The sequence below is a fragment of the Lactuca virosa genome, chromosome 9 (assembly GCF_052849685.1).
Source record: "Lactuca virosa cultivar CGN04683 chromosome 9, Lactuca_virosa_CGN04683_v6, whole genome shotgun sequence".
Classification (NCBI taxonomy): Eukaryota; Viridiplantae; Streptophyta; class Magnoliopsida; order Asterales; family Asteraceae; genus Lactuca; species Lactuca virosa.
Window position 1 is genome coordinate 61959129 of NC_136434.1, and position 27628 is coordinate 61986756.

Genomic DNA, 27628 nt, shown 5'->3' on the forward strand with positions numbered 1-27628 from the left:
AACCACCCCGACGGTGGTCAACGCAAGGCGGAGTACGCCCAACGTACCAGAGGAGTACGCCTCGCGTACGCCCTCTGTTGGGCTTTTGACGAACTGGGCTTCGGGATTGGGCTGCCTTTGGACCACTTGGTCTTGGGCCTTGCTGGACTTTCTGAATAATTGTGTTTTTGGGCCAGTTTTGGTAATAGATCATAAAATAAGGCCTAATTAGGGAGTTGGGCCCAATTGGGAAAATTGGGCCATTAATAGGCTTTGGATATATGGACTTTTAGATCATGGATTTGGTATTGGGCCTAGGCCCAAATTAGAGAAAAGGAAATAATGGACATTTACCCTATGTGGCACCCTTGGTCAAGATTGATATACCAATTGTTAACTTAGTATTCGTTATTTTGGATAGTTCGGGATTTTCGTTGAGACAGCGGTCGGAGACTTTCAGTCCAGTTCTGCACTACTTGTGTGGTGAGTTCTTCTCACTATATCAATAGGGTCTAAGGCACTAAGGTCGGCCCTTTATGGTTTGTATCCTGGTTATAGGATTATGCTATGTTAGTGACCTGTTAGATCTATATCCTGGTTATAGGATGATGCTATGTTAGTGATCTGTTAGATCGGTATCCTGGTATATAGGATGATGATATGATTAGTGATATGTTAGATCTGTATGACTATCTGTACATGCTAGCTAGCGTATGATATTGATGTGCACATGATTGTTTGATTGGGGGTTGGGTTGTGGTGGTCATGCTTTGTGCTTTGTGCCAACATACCCAGGGTGGCTCGGATAGACTGTAGACCCGGTAAGGGAGCACTAGTCAGGCAGAAGGCCCGATGAGCGGTCTGGATAGGCTGTAGGCCCGCAAGGAGGTCAAGATATGCCGATGGCTCGGAGAGCGGTCCGGATAGGCTGATGGCCCTGAAAGGCGGTCCAGTCAGGTTGATGGCTCATTATGCATGCTGTTTGTATGATATTGTTATGGTTTGTATGGTGTTGGTATTTTGGGGGAACTCACTAAGCTTCGGGCTTACAGTTGTTGATTTTGTTTTAGGTACTTCAGATGATTGCGACAAGGTAAAGGCGTGATCGTGCACATCCTTATGTTTTTATGATTTGATTTCTGGGATACCCTGACATGAAACTATTTTGAAAACAATTTGTAATAATTATTGGTTTCTGAATGTTTTAAAAAGTTTTAAATTAACATGATTTTTATGGATGTTACAAGTTGGTATCAGCGCCTTGGTTTGAGTGAATTGGAGGAATACTCGTATGAATCCAGTCTCAAACTAAGGACAAGATTTTCAAATGGTTTTCAAAATACTAAAGGAGGATGCAAGTGTACGATCAGCTGGAGCCAATAAGTAGACCCCAAAATACCTTACGGATTATTTGATTTTGTGATATGTTAGAATAGCATGCTAGTGCTAGGCTAGGGATCTTCAGGAATTGCATGATAGAATTGCCTGATTATATGATGCCTGATAGCCTAGGGTTTTACCTTATATGAAATTGACATCATTACTGTAGTTGCTTAGTGTATGCATCACGGTCGTACATAACTAAGATCTTATAGCCTGAGAATGTTTGGTTTGACCTTATTTCATGTTCTTGTTTGATGAAGGGCTTATGGTAGGATCAAGTATTCGAAAGTCTATAGGGTCCAACGTTATGTATGGCTAACATAAACGAGTGCTGCAGGGTTGGTGGAAGTTTTATGGATGAGTTGTGCGGGGTCAGTCGGCCAGTTATGAGATATTTAGCCTTCCTCTAGGAAGTGAGGATTGAGCGCTCGCCTATGCTTATGTGTATTTTTAGGGCGTTGTGATGATACTTGCGACAAATATGGGTAGGTGTGTAAGGTAGTATGGGGCCATACTACTGAAAGCACATGACCCATACGCATAGCAAGGAAGTCACAACCCCTAGGACTTTGTTGGGAGTTGGTTCCGCGATTGTTATATGGAGTATCTGATATCTTCTGGTATATTTTCAGTATGGTGGTTACGAGGTGATTCATGACTGGATTCAGATCAGGATCAGGACAGGGCACTCAGGATGCACCAGCAGTGCCCGAGACTATCAGCCAGATGAGGCCAGATGAGATGGACGCCAGGATTCGGGAGATCCTGCATGATTAGGTTGCTACGTTCTTCCGGGCCCAGTTGCCGGAAATGTTTGGGTCTATCAAGACCGCCATGGTGGAGTACTTTGATGAGCGCTATGCAGCCATCGCTGAGACAGCTGCCGATACAGCTTACGCAGCCGTAGCAACTGCAAGTAGTGGGGCCAGTCGGGCTTTCCAGTACCGGGACTTTGATAACACGAAGCCCTCGACTTTAGATGGGATTCAGGACCCGATCATAGCTAGGAGGTGGCTATCTGAAGTGGAGGGATGTTTCTTCACATGCTCATGTTCTGCTTAACTGAAGGTCAGATGTGCCCTGAACCTGCTGAGGTCCGCGGCAAAGGACTGGTGGAGGTTGATGACAGGGTCGTATATTGATGAGCAGAGAGCTGCAGTGACATGGGATCAGTTCAGGGAGATGTTCCGCTCCTGCTACATTCCGCGGGTCGAGCAAGAGCGGTTGGCTCAAGAGTTTTTGGAGTTGAGATAGGATGCAGAGTCAGTGACGGAGATCAGCCGTATGTTCACTGAGAGGGCGATGTTTTGCCGGGAGTTTGCTTCCGAGCAGGCAAAAATGACACGTTATCTGAGCATGCTCAAGACTTACATCCGACAGTTTGTTGCTACCCAATGTTGTGATACACTTTTGGAGTTACAGGAGGCCGCTAGGTGGCGTGAGCTTGAGCTTGAGCTGCAGTTGAGAGAGCAACGGAAGGCCCCGACGTAGTCACAGCCGGCGCCAAAGCGGTCTAAGACCACTGATTCTAAGTCTAGAGGCCAGCGTGGCCGCATTTGTGGAAAGTGCGGGAAGGGTCATTCGGGGGTTTGTCAATCGGGTAGTGGATGCCCCAAGTGCTGCAAGGAGGGGCACTTTGCAAGGGATTTCCGCCATTCGGCCCCGATTCGGGATATAAGGATTTTCTACCACTGCAATCAGGTTGGTCATGTGAAAACCAACTGTCAAATGCTCACTGCCAGGACGGCGCAGGCTCCAACGCCGGGTACACTGAGGATTACTGACGGGAGTCAGGGTAGAGCAGGGCTCACGAGGGCTCAAGGATGCGCCCTCCAGCTTACAGCCGGGGAGGCCAGATCAGCACCAGATGTGGTTGCTGGTATGTTTTCTATCTCTCATCTTGTTGATTATATTTATTTTGTGCTTATATGTGTTGTACCCATGTTAGGTACATTCTTAGTGAACTGCTTACCTGCTGTGGTATTGTTTGACTTGGGGGCGAGTCGGTCTTTTATCTCGTAATCTTTTAGTAGGGAGTTCGGTTTACCTTTAGGAGAGCTAGAGTGTCCGTTGCGAGTCTCCATCGCCAACGAACACGGGATTTCTGCTTCTTCAGTTTATCGGGGTAGCGTTCTGGAGATCTTCGGGGTATCTTTCCCGATTGATTTGATTCTGATTCCCATGGGGGAAGTTTGTGTGATAGTGGGTATGGACTGGCTGAGTCGATTCGGTGCCATGATCGACTGCGAAGGTCAGCGGGTGGTAGTTCGAACCCTAAGTGGGGAGAACTGGTTATCTACGGTGAGGAAACTAGAGTGGGTTCAGGGTTTTGCTTAGCTGCCAGGGCATCGACAGTATATTCAGCACGGGTGTGCGGGTTACTTAGCGTATGTGGTGGATACGCGGGTCAGGGATTAGGTTTCGGTTTCGGAGGTTCCATTCGTCAGGGAATTCGCTGACGTGTTTCCGGTGGAGTTACCCGGAGTGCCTCTAGAGAGACTGGTCGAGTTCAGGATCGACCTTGTGCCAAGTGCGGCCCCTATCGCCAAGGCGTCGTACCGATTGGAACCGCCTGAGATGCAGGAGATGTCATCTCAGCTGCAGGAGCTGCTAGGCAAGCAATTCATTCGTCCGAGCAGTTCTCCGTGGGGAACACCGATTCTCTTCATGAAGAAGAAGGATGATCCACACCGGATGTGCATTAACTACCGGGAGTTGAAAAAGTTGACGGTGAAGAACCGTTATCCACTACCACGAATCGATGATCTCTATGATCAGCTACAGGGAGCATCTTGGTTCTCCAAAATAGATTTGAGGTCTGGGTACCATCAGGTCAGGGTATGGGAGGAGGACGTGGAGAAGACCGCGTTCCAGACTCGTTATGGACATTACGAGTTCGTGGTGATGTCATATGGACTCACCAACGCGCCGGCTATATTTATGGACCTTATAAATCGGGTATGCAGACCGATGCTCGATTGCTCTGTCATTATGTTTATAGATGACATCTTGGTGTATTCCAAGACTAGAGAACAGCACGAGGAGTGTCTTCGGGAGCTATTCGGAGTCTTGATATGGGACCGGATTTATGCCAAGTTCTCGAAGTGTGAGTTTTGGTTACGAGAGGTTCAGTTCCTTGGACATCTCGTTAACCAGGAGGGGATTTTGGTCGATCCGGCCAAGATCGAGGCCGTTATGTAGTGGGAGGTTCCGAAATCTCCCTCGGATATTTGGAGCTTCTTGGGATTGGCAGGGTACTACCGGAGATTCATACAGGATTTCTCCAAGATTGTAGTACCCCTCACTCATCTGACGAGGAAGGGGGTGGATTTCCGGTGGGGCCCTGAGCAGCAGAGGGCATTTGAGACCCTCAGACAGTGACTTTGCGAGGCTCCAGTCTTGACTCTCCTGGAGGGAGTTGAGGATTTTGTAGTGTTCTGTGATGCATCCATCACGGGACTGGGAGTGGTCCTCATGTAGAGAGGACGAGTGATAGCCTACGCGTCGCGACAGTTGAAGATGCATGAGACGAGATACCCCACGCACGATTTGGAGTTCGGAGCGGTGGTATTCGCTCTCAAGATTTGGAGACATTATCTCTATGGGGTCCGCTGTACCATATACACGGACCACAAGAGTTTGAGACACATCATGGATCAGCCGAACCTGAACATGAGGCATCGCAGGTGGCTGGACGTAGTCAAGGATTATGATTGCGAGATCCTTTACCATCCGGGTAAAGCGAACGTTGTGGTGGACGCCCTGAGCCGCAAGTCGGTTGGATCTTCTACTCTAGCAACATGTATGAGGATAGCAGTGGATTCTCCACTCGTGAGCTTGATCAGGGAAGCTCAGGATGAGGGTGTAGGCAGGAGAACTGGAAGCTTGAGAGGATTAGGGGCGAGATCACCAGATTCGTGCAGGATAGTCGGGGATTGTTGACCAGTTGCGGTCGGGTCTGGGTTCCGATGTCTGGTGGGGTCAGACAGATTGTACTGGAGGAGGCTCATAAGTCTCGCTTCTCTATTCACCCAGGGGCCACCAAGATGTACCGGGATTTGAGTTTGAGCTACTGGTGGCCGTGCATGAAGCGGGAGATCGCTTGGTACGTCGAGAGGTGTTTGACCTGCAGTGTAATATCCCAAAATTCAAGACCAAAAATTTAGTTTTTAATTAAGTTATTATAAAACCAACAGTATAAAAACATTCATAATAACATCACAAGTCATGACCAAAGTGTCAGTAATCAAAACATGTTATCATAAAATAATACCAGAGTGTAATCCCAAAGATCTCATGTGCGGAAAACCATAGTGTGATGCGCTGCGATCGAGCCGGCTCCTTTCCTTTGAAAACGAAGTACCAGAAACCAAAACTGAAAACCGTAAGCACGAAGCTTAGTGAGTTCCCCCATCATAGCACATACCATACATAACACATACTGTATAACATATCCGGGCACTAGCTACCCCTTCGGTCTCTTTCAACAAGTAACTTGCCTAACATATTAGGGTGCTGGCCTACCCTTCGATCATGTCGACCGGTAACTTGCCTACCATACCAGGGTGCTGGCCTACCCCTTCGGCCCTGTCGACCGGTACCTCGCCTAGCATATCAGGGTGCTGGCCTACCCCTTCGGTCCTTTCGACCGGTATCGGGGACTATTTCACCCCCTACTCTACCACATAGCATCCTAGTGCATAAACATATAAATCATATATTGCCTAGCTTGTCTGGGTGCTGGCAGACCCCTTCGGCCCTATCGACCGGTACTGGGGTCTATCCTACCCCTCCTATCACATACTATCACATAAAACGGTGGTGGTTATGGTTCTAGTCCATTTTATCCAAGCATCCCAAACGAATCAAAACACAAACAAGGCACACCGCCATCCAACACGGCGGCTGGTGGCGGCAGTAGGCGGCAGCCACCACCTCACGGTGGTGGTTTTGAGTTTTCTTATTATTATTCCGACATGATTACAATTTTACAATGCAAAGTCTCAAATAAACACACACACACTCACTAAGATAAACAGACACACACACACGGTGGTACATGGTGGCAGCCACCACCTCACGGTGGTGGTGGTGGCTTTCTTGGTTTTCCGGCCAACAAACACATGCACACACGCCTTGCACTGGAATACGCACCCACAAACATGGAGACATACACAACACGGTATCTCACACCCCATGCTCAGTCACCCTCGCGACGGCGTGTGGCGGTTGGATGACACGTCGGCATCAGAACAGTCGTCAGAGCGACACCGGCGACGTGGCAGCAGCACAGAACGGAGAGGAGAGGAGAGAAGACACGATTCTTCACCGAGAGCAATAACAACGATTGACATTGGTGTTAGAACAATGTTCTTATCGGATCGATAGATTCTAAGCAGAAACACAATTAAAGACGTAATGAAGAACACAGGAATGGTTTAACTGATGTCGAATGATTAAACTTTAACACCTCAGAAGAGCTCGATTAAGAACTTCGACTGTAGAGGTGTTTAGGGTTACAAAGCAATAATAACTATAATCACTTTAGTTTCTAAGGCATACATGCATGCACTATTTATAGCTAAACCCTACTCAATAATCACGGATGGACAGGCCCAATCCGGATATACAATACTAAGCCAATGACGCAACATAAAATACCCAACAATCTCCCCCTTTGCGTCAATGGAGCCGAAAGCTCAGTTCGGTTGAGCTATAGAAGACTTCTTGATAGTCTTGAACACATTCGGTATGATGGCCAAAAGAGTATGACGAAAAGTGATATACCACCGAAGCATGTCTGTGAAGTTCTTCTTGTCTGCCTCAGAGTTCTGCTTACACCGATGGATGATACTAATTATGTGCTCTAAGCAGTCCGTTGAGAACAGATGCTTGTCAAAAATAGCGAAAAGAAATCTGTTGGATTCGCCTCTTGTGAACATCACTGTGAGATGTTTAGAATCAATTTGACCCATCTTCATTTTATTCACATCTCCAGTTTTTGCAGTTGGCTTTACAGTGGGTTTCTTCCTCAAAACTTTAGCTATCTCCTGATCCATTGCAGCTACTTCATGGATATAGGAGGCCAACATCCTCTTTAGATGATCCAGGATCGGCTCATATTCTTTCGCATTGGTGAGCAGTATGTTAAAAAACAAGATCCAATCATGAGGATTCTGATGGGTTTTGAGCATTCTAACACTTCCTAAGTGTACATGCAACCCTAATAACCTTGGATCTATGTTTGTCTAATTATCATGCAAAGTTGAATTCCAAGGTTATATTCCTATCTAGCATACATGGGGAAATTTTTTAACTTGAATGAAAGATAGAATAACTTACCTTGTTGTTGATTATGATCCTTGAAACCTTGTGAGCCTAGCACCCCAAGTGTGATGCCTCAAATGCTTCACACAACACCAAATGCAAAGGAGTAAACTTTGAGAGAAGCTTACACTTGCAAAATCGGCTCTAGCCCTCTTGTTTCTTAGTGTCACCGATTTTGGGGAGAACACCTTTGTTTATATAGTGTGTTGCATTAGGTAAACCTTAATGTAACATGACTCTTCATTTCATGATCCATGGGTTAACTCCATGGAGCATCCATGGAGCATCCTATGGGTGGAACCCAACTTGATAATCCATGGAGCCTCTTAGCCCACTATTTAAGATATGGAAGATTTACATAATCTACCCATATATTTAATTAGTTATCTTTTGATCACTTAATTAATTCTAAATTAATTCTTGATCAAACTAATTAAATAATATTATTAATATATTAGAACTTATAATATATTAATAAACCATAAGTGTTATTTCTCTCATTTTAGTTTATCCAATTGCATGGTGCCATGCAACCCAAATGGACCATGTCGGGTCGGGTCAAGTACATACCAGAAATAGTTATGGACTTAGACACCTTATCCAACAGTCTCCCACTTGGATAAGTCTAATAACTATAACTGCAATACTTCAGGAACCAATCGGCAATCGTAGCTCTTTCAAGGTCTCTCGGAACTGAGAAGATGATGATACGCCATTTAAGATAAGTGATCATATAATCCTCTGTTCTAGATATCAGCCGGACAAATACATGGAACAATGTCTTACTTATTGTCCAATAGTTTGTTTCCCGATTTCCGATTTGTTTGACAAAGAACTTAATTGAACACATCAACTTAGTTCTGACCGGGCCCGGTACATAGGTCAAAACAAAATCATCGAGGGGCCCAGATATCAGCTTCTAATCCAAGAAGGAACAGATAAACTTCGACTCATATGTTTGTTCTACTACTCATTGAATTATACACAAGAGCACGTTTTATAACATCGAGTTACCAATGCGTTTTCGTACAATCAATGCATAACCAACTCATAAGTAACAAATCATATATCTAGGTTTGAAGACTTATATGATATTACCGTCTCACGATCACTCGAGATAAATTCCATGAAGTGATTCCAGTGAGCGTGGGTTGAGTCCAATGCTCAGAACTTATGAGCACTCATGAATGTTGTAGCCATGTCCAACAACTTAGACCTCTGCAACCAATCATGACAGTCTTGATTCATACCTACTTCCGACAGATGACCGACTGTGGAGGTTCGAATAATATGATATACCAAACATAATTATTCTGGAAGTCAAAACATGCAAACGAAATATAGTAAATGATAGACAAGAGATAGCAACACTTTACTCATAAATAAAACACCTTTTATTCATCATCTAATGTCAATTACACTTTACAAATTTCAAGGTTATCTAACTACTAAATCTAATATCATCCTTCAGCCCTATGCTCCGAGCATGCTGGAGATGCTTAACCCGAGTCAGTCCCTTCGTGAGGGGATCTGCTGGATTCTCATCCGATGATACCCTCTTTGCCACGAGGAGTCCTTCTTCTATTCGATGTCTGATGAAATGGTATTTTCTGTCGATGTGTCTGGATCTCCCGTGATCCCTTGGTTCCTTGGCTAAGGCAACTGCACTTTCACTATCATAGAAAATTTCCATTGGCTCTTTAATAGCTGGTACAACTCCAAGGTCTCCAATGAAGTTCTTCAGCCATATCGCCTCCTTTGCTGCCTCGCTAGCTGCTATATACTCTGATTCGCAAGTTGAATCAGCCACTGTCTCTTGCTTGGAACTCTTCCAAGAAATTGCTCCTCCGTTTAAGGTAAAGACCCAGCCTGACTGAGAGCGGAAATTATCCTTATCACTCTGAAAGCTAGCATCACTATACCCTACAACTCTCAAGTCTTCACTCCTACCGAGGGTAAGGACCCAGCCCTTAGTCCTCCGTAGGTACTTGAGGATATTCTTTACCGCAGTCTAGTGTGCCTTGCCAGGGTTCCCCTGATACCTGCTAACCATGCTCAAAGCAAATGCTACATCAGGTCGAGTACATGTCATAGCATACATGATCGATCCTACAGCCGAAGCATAAGGTATTCGACTCATTTCTGCTATCTCAGCCTCAGTACTAGGGCTTTGTGTCTTACTCAATCTGGCGTTACTCTGGATGGGTAACTCTCCTTTCTTGGAGTCCTGCATGCCGAATCTCTTCAGCACCTTATCCAAGTAGGTACTCTGACTAAGTCCAATTAGTCTTTTACTCCGGTCTCTTAAGATCCTTATCCCTAGAATATATGCAGCTTCTCCTAGGTCCTTCATAGAGAAACACTTCCCAAGCCAGGACTTAACTTCCTGCAGAGTTGGGATGTCATTTCCTATGAGTAGTATGTCATCCACATACAATACCAAAAAGCTAACTATACTCCCACTAGCCTTGACATATACACAAGATTCATATTCACTCCTAGAAAAGCCAAATTCTTTGACTTTCTCATCAAAGCAAAGATTCCATTTGCGAGGTGCTTGCTTTAACCCATAAATGGATTTCTCAAGCTTACACACTCTATTAGGGTACTCTGTATTGACAAAACCCTCTGGCTGACTCATGTAAACATCCTCAGCCAACTTTCCATTAAGGAAAGCGGTTTTGACATCCATTTGCCATATTTCATAGTCATGAAATGCAACTATGGCTAACAGAACCCTAATAGACTTAATCTTGGCCACTGGAGAAAAGGTCTCATCATAATCAACTCCCAGAGTTTGTGAGAAACCCTTTGCAACCAGTCGTGCCTTATAAGTGTGTACATTACCATCCATGTCGGTCTTCTTCTTGAAGATCCATTTGCACCCTACAGTCTTACGACCTGGTACATTCTCAACCAAGTTCCAAACTTGATTGTCATACATGGACTGTATCTCGCTGTCCATTGCCTCTTTCCACTTGGCTGACTCAGGGCCTGCCATGGCTTCCGCGTAACTGTTAGGTTCATCCAGCCCTACTAGTGTCTCATCACTAATAAGTGTATCACCTTCCGCAGTAATATGGAATCCATAGTAATGCTCAGGTGCATTCCTAACTCTTGTGGAACGCCTCAGAGGTATAGACTCGTCAATTGGCTCAACATGAGTTTCCTCCTCAAGTTGAGTGCTAGGGTTTGAAGTTCCTTCACCACTTGACTCTTGAATTTCTTCAAGGTCAACTTGCCTCCCACTGTCTCCTTGGCTTATGAACTCTCTCTCTCGAAAGAAAGCCCTCCTAGCTACAAAGACCACATTTTCACTAGGTCTGTAGAAGAGGTAACCAAAGGATTTCTATGGGTAGCCGATGAAAATACACCTCTCACTTCGAGGTTCGAGCTTATCATGAGTCTCGCGTCTCACGAAAGCCTCGCAACCCCAAATCTTAATGTGGTCTAGTTTGGGTACTTTACCAGTCCACATCTCATGAGGAGTTTTGGCAACTTTCTTTGTGGGAACTAGATTAAGGATATGGGCGGCAGTCTCTAAGGCATACCCCCAAAATGAGATTGGTAGCGAAGCTCGACTCATCATGGAACGAACCATATCCAACAAGGTTCGATTACGCCTCTCAGCTACACCATTCAACTATGGTGTCCTGGGAGGTGTCAATTGTGAGACAATCCTACATTTCCTAAGATAGTCGAGGAACTCTGAACTAAGATACTCACCACCTCGATCGGATCGAAGCATCTTAATGTTCCTGCCCAATTGATTCTCGACTTCCTGTTTAAACTCTTTAAACCTCTCAAAAGTCTCTGACTTATGCTTGATTAAGTAGACATATCCATATCTACTGTAATCATCAGTAAAAGTCAAATAATAACGATTAGCATCCCTTGTGGCATGTTTGAAGGGCCCACACACATCCGTGTGTATAAGATCCAACAAACCTTCACCCCTCTCACAAGAACCTGTGAAGGGTGACTTTGTCATTTTTCCAAGTAAGCATGATTCGCAACTATCATCTGACTTTAGGTCAAATGACTCCAATACTCCATCCTTTTGGAGTTGGCCTATGCGTTTCTTGCTTATATGTCCAAGACGACAATCCCATAATGATGCTTTATCCAAGTTATTATCATTAACAGAATCAATACACAATACATTATTTCCTAAGTTATCAACCACAGATACAGTTTCATACACACCATCACAAGGTAATGCTTTAAAATAAAGAACATTATTAAAGAAAGCATTAATCGAACCAACTTCATTATCAAATGAAAAGGTGAAACCTTGTTTATATAATGCATGAAAGGAAACAATATTTCTTGCCATTTCTGGCGAATAACAATATTTATTCAAATCTAAACTAAACCCACTACTTAGCGATAAAGTATAAACTCCAATCTTGGTGACAGGTAAAGCTTTCCTATTCCCCATGATTAAGTTTATTCTTCCATGCTCCACATTCTCACTTCTTCTTAGTCCATGCAAATCAGAACATATATGAATACCACAACCGGTATCAAGGACCCAAGAGTTAGAATGGGGTGAGTTCTTAGATAAGATAGTGTAAATACCTGCATGGTTGGGTTTAACTTTCCCATCCTTCACATCTTGCTGGTACTTTGGGCAGTTCCGCTTCCAATGTGACTTTTCATGGCAATAGAAGCATTCAGCCTCTTTTGGGTCAGAAGAAGGAGTGACGAAACCTTTCTTGGTTCCACTTGAAGAAGAGCCATCAAGGGTCCTAGCCTTGGTACCCTTCGAAGAGCTCTTCCTCTTCTTCCATCGACCTTTCCCGATTGCCAAAACCAGGGCGGAGATTGGAGTAGGAGTGTTAACAACCGACTTACCCTTAAGACCTGTTTCTGCGGTCTTGAGGAGTCCCTGAAGTTTGCTGAGTGTGACCTCTTCCTTATTCATGTGATATGTCATGCGGAATTGATCATAGCACGATGGTAAGGAGTGCAAAATGATATCTATTGCAAGCTCTTCAGGGAAGTTCACATTACGCTTCAGCAACCGATCCACATACCTTTGCATTTTCTGCATGTGACTCGTGACGGATTCCCCGTCCTTCATCATGGTTGTTATGATAGAGCATATGATTTCATACCTCTCTTGTCGTGCACTTTGATGGTATCTTTCCATCAGATCTTGGTGCATTTCAAAAGGGTAGAAGTCCTCATAGGACTTTTGGAGTTCCACTGTCATGGTGGCCAACATGATGCATGCCACTTTTGTAGCATCCCTTTCATGTGCCCGGAAGTCAGCGATCTCCTGGGGAGTTGCAGTGGTCTCATCAATCTCCTTAAGCTCCTTGTCAAGGACATATTCTTTGTCCTCGTAGCGGGTAATCATCCTGATTTTTCTGATCCTTTCATTGAAGTTGGATCCATCAAAAATGACTTTCCCACACAAGTTCATAAGGGTAAAGGAGCCATTAGGATTAGAGCCAGAAGCAACATTGTTTGAAGACATCTGAAAGAAGAGAACAAGATTAGTTTAGATATTAAGAGAGTCCTTAATAAAACACCCAAATGTAATATTAAGGCTAGGATCCAATCACAATATATTATAACTTAGAAGAGGTATGCCGTAATCCAAGCTATAACATATTTGAAAGGTAGGTGAATGACGATTCACCAATTTCCACCATGAAAAACGAAATATAGATATTAGGTTTTTAATTGGTTCTTAGAAATTCCTAGATTCTTTTGAGATTCAATGAGCTTTTCAAAGGCATGTTTCAATCTCGAGTGTGCCCTCCAAGTTTTGTGATTGAGATACCGAGGATCACAAAACGAGGTGTGAAGTAACCATGCAAATCACTTGGTACACTCAATGTTTATTACTCAATCGATGTGCCGGTTAACCACACGAGCTCCACCGACCTATAATAAACTTTAAGTCACCCTTTACCTACCTTGTTAAGTCCAAGTTAGTGTGCCGGTTAACCACACGAGCTCCACCAACGACTTAAACAAAGTGTAAAGTGTAATTTCATGGATTAGCACCTTATTCACATTTTTCCTAAAGTAACTAAGATTGGGAATTTAATAAAAGCATTTAGTTACTTTATAATATTCATCATACTTTTAATGAGAATTTATAAGTCCTTGTCCTACCCGTTCGGCTAACGACCCTCCACCGATCAAGGAAGCGGTGGGTGAGAGTGGACACCCATTAAGTTGCCATTTTATAGGCAACAACCTTATACCCCCCTTATAGACCGGCTTCGTGAATGAGGCGTACTAGCGGTAAGACGACTTGATCTTATACATATATATATATATATATATATATATATATATATATATATATATATATATATATATATATATTAGTAACTTATAATATTATAAAGTATAAGGGTTGAATTTTAACTTTTAAAATTCTAAGGGTTGGAACTAAAGTTTTAATCAAGACTTTACTTGTTCCAAAACTTGAGGGCAAGTTTTGTAAACTTCCAAAACTTTTCATTTCTTATAACTTATGAATTAATTGAGTAATAAAAATGAAGACTCTTCATTTTTATAACTCTTGTGTTCTTTTAATGGCTCTAATAAAAGTGAGAGTTTTGGTTTTCCATAACTTGAGGACAAGTTATGGACTCCATTAAAACACATTATGATCATGAATTAAACTACCATGAAGGTTACAAACAATTCCTATGATCATCTAATCTTCATAAGTTCAAGAACATGAATATGAACACTTTCAAGAATCAAAAATTACACTTAAAAAACTTGTAATTTTGATAATTGCCATTGTAAATGGATTAGCATAAACATTACACCATGGACTTGTCGAAATTCTGAAAACTACAGCCTCTACTCGTCGAGTGCAAGAACAGACTCGACGAGTAACTTGCATTTGTTCATGGACTTGTCGAGTCCCCCCATGGACTTGGCGAGTTCATACGAGCAGAAAACAGAAAAACGATTTTTTCAAGCAGTTTGCACAAAAAAACAACAAACAAGCCTAAGCTCTGATACCACTGATGGGTTTTGAGCATTCTAACACTTCCTAAGTGTACATGCAACCCTAATAACCTTGGATCTATGTTTTTCTAATTATCATGCAAAGTTGAATTCCAAGGTTATATTCCTATCTAGCATACATGGGGAACATTTTTAACTTGAATGAAAGATAGAATAACTTACCTTGTTGTTGATTATGATCCTTGAAACCTTGTGAGCCTAGCACCCCAAGTGTGATGCCTCAAATGCTTCACACAACACCAAATGCAAAGGAGTAAACTTTGAGAGAATCTTACACTTGTAAAATCGGCTCTAGCCCTCTTGTTTCTTAGTGTCACCGATTTTGGGGAGAACACCTTTGTTTATATAGTGTGTTGCATTAGGTAAACCCTAATGTAACATGACTCTTCGTTTCATGATCCATGGGTTAACTCCATGGAGCATCCATGGAGCATCCTATGGGTGGAACCCAACTTGATAATCCATGGAGCCTCTTAGCCCACTATATAAGATATGGAAGATTTACATAATCTACCCATATATTTAATTAGTTATCTTTTGATCACTTAATTAATTCTAAATTAATTCTTGAGCAAACTAATTAAATAATATTATTAATATATTAGAACTTATAATATATTAATAAACCATAAGTGTTATTTCTCTCATTTTAGTTTATCCAATTGCATGGTGCCATGCAACCCAAATGGACCATGTCGGGTCGGGTCAAGTACATACCATAAATAGTTATGGACTTAGACACCTTATCCAACAGATTCAAGTTTGGAAGATCTGCTAGGGATATAACCGAAACCGAGTTTGCTGAACCTCAGGTTATTTTGAAACGAACATGGATAAACTTCCCTGCAGGCGAAGGTTTCAGCACCTTGACAGTTATAATCTTCTGTGCACTCCATGTCAGGTACTGAGGCTGACCGAACTTGAGATAAAAATCGATGAGTTCACGATCAACTTGAGGGTGAGGTGAGGGAACTTGAATAGTCGAATCAAAGCAATGAAAAATAAATGCCTTTCGTGTTATAGGCATATCAAACTGTGAGTCCCTCGAATTCTCACAATCAAAAGAAGCTACAGGTTCCAGCCAGTACACGCTCGGAAACTCTATTGCTTCTTTGATGAGCGTTTCTCTAGTCCAAAGAGGAAACAAGGCCTTTTTGCAATTTAAGGCATCTTGCTCTTCTTTGTTCTTTCGCTCCCTCTCTTCTGCTTCCTTCGCAACCCGAAGAGTTTCATCCAATTCCTTATCCCTTTTCTTTCGTTTCAGGGCTTCGGCAATTGTTTCCTCTTCATCACTATCATCAGCAAGTCCCTTCTTTTTATCTTGATTACCAAAACCCGAAGCTTTATTACCCTTCGGTTCGGTCTTGACAGTGACCTTCGGTTGAGTCATTTAAACACCTTCTCCCCCTTGTTTTGGAGGTACGAATCTCTCCGAAACACCCTTCATTTCATGTAAGAGTGCAAGGGCAGGAAGAAGCTTGGAAGTCAGATGATTCCTGATGGTCAGAGTAAGTATCGGATCATTAGCACTAAGAAGATTGGTTAGCATATTCGTTACATCACCAGCACAACTCCGGAATACAGCACGCTCAGTCTTCAATAATGAAATCTCCCTTTCAGCTTGAGCCAATTGAACTTTCTAAACTTCAATAGTAGAGGCTTGTCGTGCAAGATCCTCCTTTAATGCACTCTCCTTCGCTAAATCAGCCTGGAGTGTTTCAAGGCGAGAATTCACTGAGCTAAGTAGAGAAGTGTTCTCAGCTTGAATGGAAGAACTAACATTCTCAAATTTAGCTTGCTCCTCTTGAAGTGACTTGGATAAAGAACCAACTGAAGCGTTCACTTTAGCGGCATTCGAATCAGCATGACCTTTGAGGGATTCGAGAAAAATCTGAGAACTGTGAACAAGTTCTGCAACTTCAGTAGTGGCCTTCTTGCAAGAAGAAGTGGAAGCCTCAACCACCTTTGTTGATTTGTCTATAGCTCCAGTATATTGCTTAAAAGTGGTGTCCAGAAAAGCTTTGAGCACAACATCGTTATATGTGTTTGTAGAGGCAAGCAATTTATCAAGTTTCTCATCTAGACTCTGTACTTGTTGTCTGGTGACAGGAGCCTCTTCATCTTCGTCTGTTGGAAGCCGATAAGGACTGTAATAAGTCGAGTCAAACTCAACATTATCACCACCAAGAGTATCACCAGAATCGGTTGAAGGTGAGGGTGAAAGAGGTTTGGAAGTAACCGGAGGTTCGGTTTCAGTATTAGCCCCCGTATTAGATACGTTGACATGTACTGGAGGTTCGGTTGTTGTGGTGGTGGGAGTAGTTGTGGTAGTTGCTTGTGAAAAGATAGGAGGTGGTAAAGGAGTTGTAGAGATTGGTATGGTACTAACTGGTGGTGGTGGTGGAATAGAAGTAACCGAAACTGGAACAGTGGTTTTCGGTGGAGATGGAGGAGGTGTTGGAATCTTGTCATTAAGTGGTTCAGTTGGAGTTGGAGAACGAGGAGGTGTATTACCACTCGGTGAACCATGATGTTGAACTTCCTCTTCTTCATCTGCCGATCGCTCCTCATCATTGTCTGATCTTGAAGGAGAAGGACTTTTTGATTTCTTTGCCATCTTTTTAACCTTCTTTGGAGCCGAAGAATCACCCTTTTCAGCCTTTCGCCTTTTAGACTTGGCAGCTTTAGCGAAGGACCTTCGGTTGTCACTTTCTTGGTATTTGCCCTTTTGCCTCGGTTGGCTGGCTTCTCCACAGCTTCTAAAGCAGCTTGATGTTCAGGAGTCAGCTCTCTTGGTCCTTTAGGAGGAAGCTTTCGGTATTCGGCCATCACTTTACTTTCGGCTGACACACACCTGTACATCATCTCAGGTATTGAACCATTGTGGGAGAACTTGGTGGCATCGGAGAAGATGATCTTCTTCGTATGAAAAGTAGCCACAGAAGAGACCAATGCATCCTTCATGACTGGAATCTGCAAAGTATCAATGGCCCTGCGTGTGACGATGGTCCAGAAACATCCACAAGAAATCTCAGAATGTCTCGTCGAAGTGTTGAGACTTTGTACCAATTGCGACCAAATGATCGACCCATAACCGAGATTAATTCCATTGTAGAGACCATAGAGAATGGTCAGAAAACCCTTACTGGTACCATCTGACCCAGTAACCCTCTCCGCTAAACCCTTGTTGAGAAGAGTAAGCAATCCATTCCATTGTGGCGGTAAACACGATTTCTTAATCTTCGTCACTGTGGTAAGAACATCAGTGTATCCCATATTGTAAAGCATCGTAAACAATTGGGTTGTAGTGACGAAATCGGGAGAGATAACAGAGGCATCGACGGCAAGCTGTAACAGGGAACAGAATCGCCCTTTCGAAATTGATGCCTTGTGCGAGAAGATTTGAAAGTAGATTTTCTCCTTGTTCTTGTCATAGGTTGCAGTAGAATAGACTTGGGAAAGAAGAGACATTGGGACAGATTCCACTTGTGTGAGTGCGATAACCAGAGGTGAGTATTTGAGACATTCAACAACCTGGAGCATGTACGAATCATACAGAAAGGGGTTCAGTTGAATGATCATGTTCTGATTGGGTTTGATCACGAGCAATGAGGACGAAGCAGTTTGATCTTGAACAGATGAGGAATCCGCCATTGTTGAGGTAAGGAAGAAGATGAACAGTTGCAAATCGCCTTGTGTATTTGAGAGAATTTGAAGAAGGTAAGAAGGTACAATTTGTGTGAGAAACCCTTTATATACCGTTGCTAGGAGAGAGAAAGAATCTTCGTGATGATGATACGATCACTGAAACGTCGCCTAAAAAAGCGCGATGTGACAGCTTGGTTTCCCCAGATAGACGTTAGCAAGTGTGGGTTTAGGAAACGTTCAAATTCACGCGCCTAAAATCTTATCCACATATGGTCTTTTCAAATTCACATTCGCTCCAGATGTGATAATAACCACTTTCGCGCCTAAAAGAAACTTCAAACGAGCCATAAGAAACATCAACCAGAATTTTGGAAAATCACAAAGTATTTTCGTGCAAGAGTGTGCCAAAAATTAAGAAATAAAGCAAAATGTGTATAGGATGTGAGTGATGTCTGTTAGAAGACATAAAGCAGATGATTTCGGGCATGAATCTCTTCCTTCAAAGTCAAGAGAGACTTGAAGTGCTTGCGTGGTCTCCCGAGAAAATACGATCGAGTGCTTGTAAAGAAACACCGAAAGGCTTATTTTAAATAATAGTCTAAGGGTGGCTTATCTTCAACCGAACATCGATTCTTAACATAAGACCGAACGTTGGATGAAGTACTTGTGAGATCGATATGGTCTGTTGAACAAGTAGGTTGGATATAATTTGTTGTGACTAAAGATGTTATAAAAATCTCAAAAACAAAAACAAATTGGATCTTGTTGGGAAGAAATGCCTTGGTGTTAGACAATTTCATAAAAAACCACTCAAAAATAAAATGAGATTTCGTTAGGTAACAAGTAAGATCTTGAATATAAAGATTCACCGTCAATTCATTGTTGGTGCTGGATTTTGGGTCTCACTTAGCACGTGGTGTACGTATCTAAGATCATAAACACATATTTTATGCAACCATATGTTGGATTAATGTCTAAGTCCATAACTATAATTGGTAAGACTTGACCCGACCCGGCATGGTCCATTTGGGTTGCATGGCATCATGCATTTGGATAGACTATAATGAGAGAAATAACACTTAAGGTTGGTTAATATATTATAAGTTCTAATATATTAATAAGGTTATTTAATTAGTATTGATCAAGAATTAATTTGGAATTAATTAAGTGATCAAAAGGAGACTAATTAAATATATGGGTTGATTGTGTAAATCATTCATTCTTATATATGTGGGCTTGTGATCCAAGATTTCTTATGTTGGACTAAGTCCATGGGGTGACCCATGGATACTCCATGGAGGTTAAAATCCATGGAGCATAAGGAATGGGTAAAGTTATGAGTTACATGGTGTAACCCTAATAGCCACCATATAAAAGAATCCCATGGCTCAAGAAATCGTGCACTAATGTGTGAATATGAGGGCTAGACGATTTCAAGGAGTGTTCCATTTCTCTCAAGTCATTCCATGTGCATTTGGTATTGTGTGAACCATTTGAGGTGTCACACTTGGGGCACTAGGCACTCAAGCTTCATGGAGACAAGCTACATCAAACAAAGGTATGTATTCTATCCATTTGATTACCCAAGTATCAAGTATTGTATGCTAGATAGGGTAATACCTTGGAAAGTTCATAATTGCATGTATAATAGAGAAAACATAGATCCAAGGTATTTAGGGTTGCATGTACACTTAGGAGTGTTAGAATGCGCAAAACCCATCACCATAAACCTCAGTGGTAAAAGCTGAGAGTCTCAAGGGTTACAGTGTTGAACCGAAAGTTGATGGAGAATGTAAAGGAGGTGGTTAGGGAACCGAAAGTACCTCTGCTATATAAACGTGACAAAGCAGAAAACTCTTAACTCATTTGAGAAGAGTAAGGTAGCTCATGACATGAGTGGATTTACCAGTCTAATTGGGAAGAAACGATAGGTATAAATCGATTCATTAAGGCCTTGGTCTTAGTCTTAGAGGCTTCGGTCGTCATGCAGCAACATGATTCTAGGGACACTTAACTAGTTCATATTAAAAGAATCATATCTGCCTTAGCTCCAAATTATGTTGCACTGAAGTAGTTGAGACCTAGTAAAGAGAACAAGCAAACAAACAAACCACACAAACAAAACAAACAAACAAAAAAAACAAAAAGAATAATTAAGAAACAAAATAATAAAAAAACTTTTTGAAAAATATTTTTGGATTTTTTTTTGAAATATCTGAAAAATAAAAAAAAAACAGAAAAAAATAAACAAAAAGAAATTAGCACAAAACACTCTAAAAAGAAACTCTTAAAATAGAGTAAGTAATAGACTTAAAAACGAGTGTACAAAATATATACAGCCGAAACCAAACCGTAAAAGAATGAAGCGAAATAAGCCGAGCGTTCGGTTCATTTCGGTTCCCTAAAATTTCGGAGCCGAAATAGACCGAGCGTTCGGTTCATTTCGGTTCCCTAAAATTCCGGAACCGAAATAGACCGAGCGTTCGGATCATTTCGGTTCCCGAAAATTATGGAGCCGAAATACACCGAGCGTTCGGTTCATTTCGGTTCCCGAAAAATCCGCAACCAAAATAGACCGAGCGTTCGCTCTATTTCGCTTGTCTAATTTTCAGAGATAGATTAATAGAAAAGTTAATTGATTATGTGTTTTCAATCCATCTAAGAGTTGATTCTAAAATGTGTTTTTGTAACTTGTCCTCAAGTTATATGAAAAGTCACATTTAAGTTTCATAAAACTCATAAAAAGTTGGCAATGGTTACAAAAATGAAGAGTCTTGTCCTCATTAAATGGTTTTATGACTCCATAACTTGTCCTCAAGTTATGGAGGTTCAAGAGTCACTTCATTAAATGATAAAATGTGTAACCTTAATTAGTTCCATAAGTTACAAAAATAAAGAAAAGTTACATTCTTTTATTAGTTTAAAGTCTTCCATAACTTGTCCTCAAGTTATGGAACTTGAAGAGTTTTTTTTTAATTAAAACTACTTTAAACACATAAGTTATGAAATTAATTAGTTTTGAATATTTTCAAAACTTGCCCTCAAGTTTTGGAATTTGTAAAGTTTTCCCCATGAATACTTTAATTCCAAGTTAGCCCTTAGAATTTTAAAAGTTAAAATTCAACCCTTATACTTTATAGTATTATAAGTTAATAATAAATATATGTATAAGAGCAAGTCAGTCTTACCGTTAGTAGGCCTCATTCACGAAGCCGGTCTATAAGGGGGGTATAAGGTTACTGCCTATAAAATGGCAGTTTAATGGGTGTCCACTCTCACCCACCGCTTCCTTGACTGGTGGAGGGTAGTTAGCCGAACGGGTAGGACAAGGACTATAATTCTCCCTTCATTAAAAGTATTAATGATAAATACTAAGTAACTAAACTTTTTATAAATTCCCAATCTTAGTTACTTAGGAAAATGTGAATAAGGTGCTAATCCATGAAATTACACTTTGCACTTTGTTTAAACCGTTAGTGGAGCGTGTGTGGTTAACCGGCACACTAACCTGGATTTAACAAAGTAGGCAAAGGGTAACTTAATATTTATCATAGTATCGGTGGAGCTCGTGTGGTTAACCGGCACATCGATTGAGGGGTAAATATTAAGGGTACCAAGTATATTTGCATGGTTACTTCACACCTTGTTTTGTGATCCTCGGCATCCCAGTCACAAAACCTGAAGGGCACACTCGAGATTGAAACATGCCATTGAAAAGTTCAATGAATCTCAAAAGATCTAGGAGTTTCAAATCCAATTAAAAACCTAATTACATTATTTCGTTTTTCATGGTGGAAATTGGTAAATCGTCATTTACCTACCTTCAACTATTTTATAACTCGGATTACGGCATCCCTCTTCCAGTTATAAATAGGTTGTTGGATCCTAGCCATTATATTTCATATTGGGTGTTATATTAAGGACTTTAGATCAACTATCTTGAATATCTCCCAAAAGATGTCTAGTTCAGACATCTATGATCTTCCCAAATCTCTTGGAACTTTACTTCCTCCACCTCCTCCAATTATTCTCCCTAACCCACAAGTTCAAGGTCACTCAAGCCCTAATGGCAAGCAAGGTCTATGTGTGATCACATCTTAGAGATGAAGTCACATATTGACAAGCTGGGAGAGTTGGGTGTCAAAGTCTTGAGAAAGTTGGATGTTCAATCACTTTCTAAGTCACATAGTGAGTTCCTTTGGGACTACTATGAAACAGACTATGACATGAACCTTAATGATCATATCTATTTGCTTGGTGCTGCTGAATCAGCAATTTGGAACGATAGTAAAGCAAATTTGATAAGAAGATCAACTTCCCAAAAACTTTATGGACAGTGACAATGGTGACACTGGAAATCCAGAAAAAGCATTCTCTTCCCAATGGAAAGGGATTGGCCATAGTCAACCCGGTTGACCAAATGGTAAGGAGAAAGGCTAAGTCTGAGATAGTCCCATTACCAAAGGGTCCATATGTTTATTTTGCCAAAGGAAGGGGCGTTGATTGCAAAGCTGCCAAATTTACCTAAGGATGTTAAAGTCAATAAGTTTGACTCTACATCAGGTAGAGCCCATTATCTAACTCTGTTAAGTTTCTATTCTAAGATCCTCATTACATGATGTGACTGGGTCACATGTTAATGTTTTAAGAATAAAAGAATAGAGAGAAAGCTTAAAGGAAGTATATGATGATTCTGATCGCGTAGGTGGATTTCGATCGCATCAGAATTTTGAAGCTGTTACTTAGGAGTTATGATATATTGCTTAGGAATAGATAACAACAAGTTTTTCTGTATGCATTTGCACTATAAGGATAAGTTTTTTCCACAAAGTTTTGAAATAAAATAAAAGTTTTTAATTTTATATTTATTTTAAATATCCTTACAAGTGGCATTTGTGAAAAATGGTTGTTTATATGATTCCATTGATAGCAATATTTGAAAAAAAAATGGACTTGATTCTTTCGTTTGTGGTAGTGTCATAATTTACCAAATAAGGAAAGATTCTCATTCCCAAGGCTTCAGTTGGATAGAAACTTGGAATCATGCAAGTTGAATAGTATGATGAATGAGAACTTTCAAGCATTGGAAAATTAAGACTTGTTCACATGGATGTGTGAGTCAAGTTAAGGACTAAAGGGATCGAGTACACATTCTTGTGCACTGGTCAAGTCCACCACAAAGCTCGTTAAGACTATTCGTCATGATTTACTAAATTTTAGTAAATATGGTTATACTTACAAGTTTAAGTATAATTCTGAAACATTGGAAAAGTCTCAATGTATGGCAGAACGAATGGGAAGAATCAAATTAGGCAGACAGATAAAAGTTTCTCAAATCTGAAAAGATGGGAGAGTACTTTAGTATCATGTTTGTGATCATCTTAATGATTTAGAAATCATATCACAATTAGTCCTCTAAAGGTCATCTTAGTGCATTCTTATGACTAAGAAGAGGAGTCATGAATTGTTGAAATGGTTAGATCAGGAAGATGAGTCATACTTCGTTCCAAAACAATTCTTAGAGTCATACTCCAAGATTGTAACTTGAGTGACATATCTTAAAGAAAGGTTTAAAACACATGTAAAATGTAAGAGTAAAAGTGTCCTACTCTTGTACATTTGAAATTGGTAAGTTGTGATGTTTTGGACAAAACAAAGACCAACTAAGGCCAATTGTGTGAAGTGTTTGTCTTGATAAAAAATCCGCACTATCTCTTGAATATTTGGCAAGATAGTCTTATATGTCAAGAGGATAGTGGGAGTCTTAAAGATCCTAAAAAGAATTTCAAGAACTAATCAAGAATAAAACCTGAGGTTCTTCACTAGCACACGACTTGAGGTTTATAACCTATCGTGTTGACATATTCTGTGCCCATTCCAGTTAAAGTTGGCTTTGCATAGGAGTTCTGAAAGTTCTCAATTGGTTGCATAACAACTTGGAAGCAATGGCAGGCCCTGTACTGCCAGGTGGCAAGAAGTTAAGATTGCATATGTTCAGTCCATATGAGTTTGGATTTGTCATTATCCTTGTCTTGTGACTATGGTTTTGACGATTCACATGGATAAGAACACATACACCATAAAATATAAGGGTCATAAGGTTTCTCTCCGATTCATGAAAATGATGGTGAGGAAACACTTCCACCAAGTAGATTTGAAGCAGATGGCAAAAGGTCTAAACAATTGCGACTATGATTACGGCATCCCTTTTCATAGTTCTGAAATTGTTTAGACACACATGCATGCTATCTAAGGAAAGGTGTATGATTTTGATAAAGTTTTATCAAAGCATCTCGTATCAGAAATCTGAACTTTGGTAAGGAAGTCAATAACGTATTGATTTCTAGAAGTCCAGTTGATTTCTGAGTACATGTCAAAGCTAGTGGGAGCATAAGTGTTATGCTAATAATCATCATGTTAGTGGGAGCATGATAATTGTTGTTAGTGTTGCAAGTTAGCAATGTTAATTATAGAAAACAAAAGTTTCAATTCGTGAGGCTGCAGGGATTGAAAAAGTTGTTTTGCTATAATTAAGGGAGAGGATATACTTCATTTCAGTTCTAAAGGCTTAGATTGAGACCTTAATCATCTTTAGTCAAGAATATATATATGAATTTCATGTTGGATTGGTTCAACTTAAGGAAATTCTATATATTGCGTTCTCAAAATTCGATTATGATTACGGCATCCCTCTTCATAGTAAAATTTTGAAAACATGGCAAATAAAAATATTGTAGCAAAAGACTGGTCTAGAATCATGTCTTTATGTGAGACATCATGAATCGTGTACCATTTGCTTTGGGTACAGGATCGATTGCATGTGCTATAATATTTGTCATTTCTAAATTTTTCCAAATGCCCAGAGGCATTAAGAAGGGAAAAGGTCTAGAATTGGATATGATTAAAATGATTAAGCAATTGTCGAGGACAATCTGAGGTTTACCAAAGATTGGTTGCTCAGGGACAGTTGGAAGTATAGTGCTAATTTTGGAAGGACCATATTGACATATTCTGAAAAGAGGCATCTCTTATTCAGAAGTGATAGTCAAAATGAGAATATGGAGTTGTCTCCATAGGTGGAAGTTATCTGTGTAAGATTAGAAAACTTAATGCAAGAAGCATGTCCAAAGCAATGTACTTTGAATATGAGACTTAGTTTCCATGGAGTTGATCTCCATTGGAATACCTTATAATGACTGTTGACAAGTCTTTGTGACTTTGTACATATTCATTACAGGAGGGTCAGTGCATATAAGTTTAAAATCTAAACAGATTTCGATAAATGATAGGAATTTGAAATTCTCACATTTTTTCGATAAGAATTTGGGAGTGTGAAATTAGAATCATTGAAATTATGTTCAATTGGTTTATTTCACAAAGTAAGGATCATAGACAAACATAGAGTGCATACTTGGTGTATGGAAAAGCTATTGTTTAAGAAAAACATAGTGTACATGCTTGGAGCATGGGACAACTAATGTTTTTAATTCAAGTATAAAGTTGATAAAACCAAAACAATGAATAATGAGTAATCAGTATGGTGATAAATAAAAGTGTTTATTTATATTCATAGGGTTTGATACCATATTTGATTCATTTATTCTTGTGTTTCACTTTGCATGTTTTGACTTCCAGAATAACTAAGTCGCTCTTCCTGAATGATTAAGTTATTCAAACCATCCACAGTCGGTCATATGTTGGAAGTAGATATGAATCAAGACTGTCATGGGTTGGTTTGTAGAGGTCCAAGTTGGTGGACAAAGTGGTGCTACAACACTCATGAGTGCTCATAAGTTCTGAGTATTGGATTCAACCCGCGCTCATTTGAATCACTTCATGGATTTTATCACGAGTGATCATGAGACGATAATATCTTATATTCTTCAAACCTAGAGATATGAGTTGTTACTATGAGTTGGTTGTACATTGATTGCACGAAAATGCATTCGGTAACTCGATGTTATAAAACGTGCCTTTGTGTATGATTCAACAAGTAGTAGAACAAGCCATATGAGTCGAAGTTTATCCATTCCTTTTACCTTCAGGATAAAAGCGATATCTGTGGGCCCCTCGATGATTTAAAGATGATACATGTGAGTGCTTGGCCAAGCCAGGACTGATTTGATTTGTTCAATCAGTCAGTCATCATGAATCGGAAATCGGGAAACAACAAATGGACAGAGAGAATGATTGATAATCCATGTCTCAGTCCATATGATATCTAGAATGGAGGAATATATGATCTCGTATCTAATGGACAAGTCATTGACAAAGGTCAGAGTTCATCGACAAGGTCAGAGTTCGACAGAAGCTTTTGAGAGCTACGATTGCTGATCGGTTCCTGAAGTCATACGCAATAATAGTTTTAGACTTATCCAAGTGGGAGACTGTTGGATTAATGTCTAAGTCCATAACTATAATTGGTAAGACTTGACCCGACCCGGCATGGTCCATTTGGGTTGCATGGCATCATGCATTTGGATAGACTATAATGAGAGAAATAACACTTAAGGTTGGTTAATATATTATAAGTTCTAATATATTAATAAGGTTATTTAATTAGTATTGATCAAGAATTAATTTGGAATTAATTAAGTGATCAAAAGGAGACTAATTAAATATATGGGTTGATTGTGTAAATCATTCATTCTTATATATGTGGGCTTGTGATCCAAGATTTCTTATGTTGGACTAAGTCCATGGGGTGACCCATGGATACTCCATGGAGGTTAAAATCCATGGAGCATAAGGAATGGGTAAAGTTATGAGTTACATGGTGTAACCCTAATAGCCACCATATAAAAGAATCCCATGGCTCAAGAAATCGTGCACTAATGTGTGAATATGAGGGCTAGACGATTTCAAGGAGTGTTCCATTTCTCTCAAATCATTCCATGTGCATTTGGTGTTGTGTGAACCATTTGAGGTGTCACACTTGGGGCACTAGGCACTCAAGCTTCATGGAGACAAGCTACATCAAACAAAGGTATGTATTCTATCCATTTGATTACCCAAGTATCAAGTATTGTATGCTAGATAGGGTAATACCTTGGAAAGTTCATAATTGCATGTATAATAGAGAAAACATAGATCCAAGGTATTTAGGGTTGCATGTACACTTAGGAGTGTTAGAATGCGCAAAACCCATCACCATAAACCTCAGTGGTAAAAGCTGAGAGTCTCAAGGGTTACAGTGTTGAACCGAAAGTTGATGGAGAATGTAAAGGAGGTGGTTAGGGAACCGAAAGTACCTCTGCTATATAAACGTGACAAAGCAGAAAAC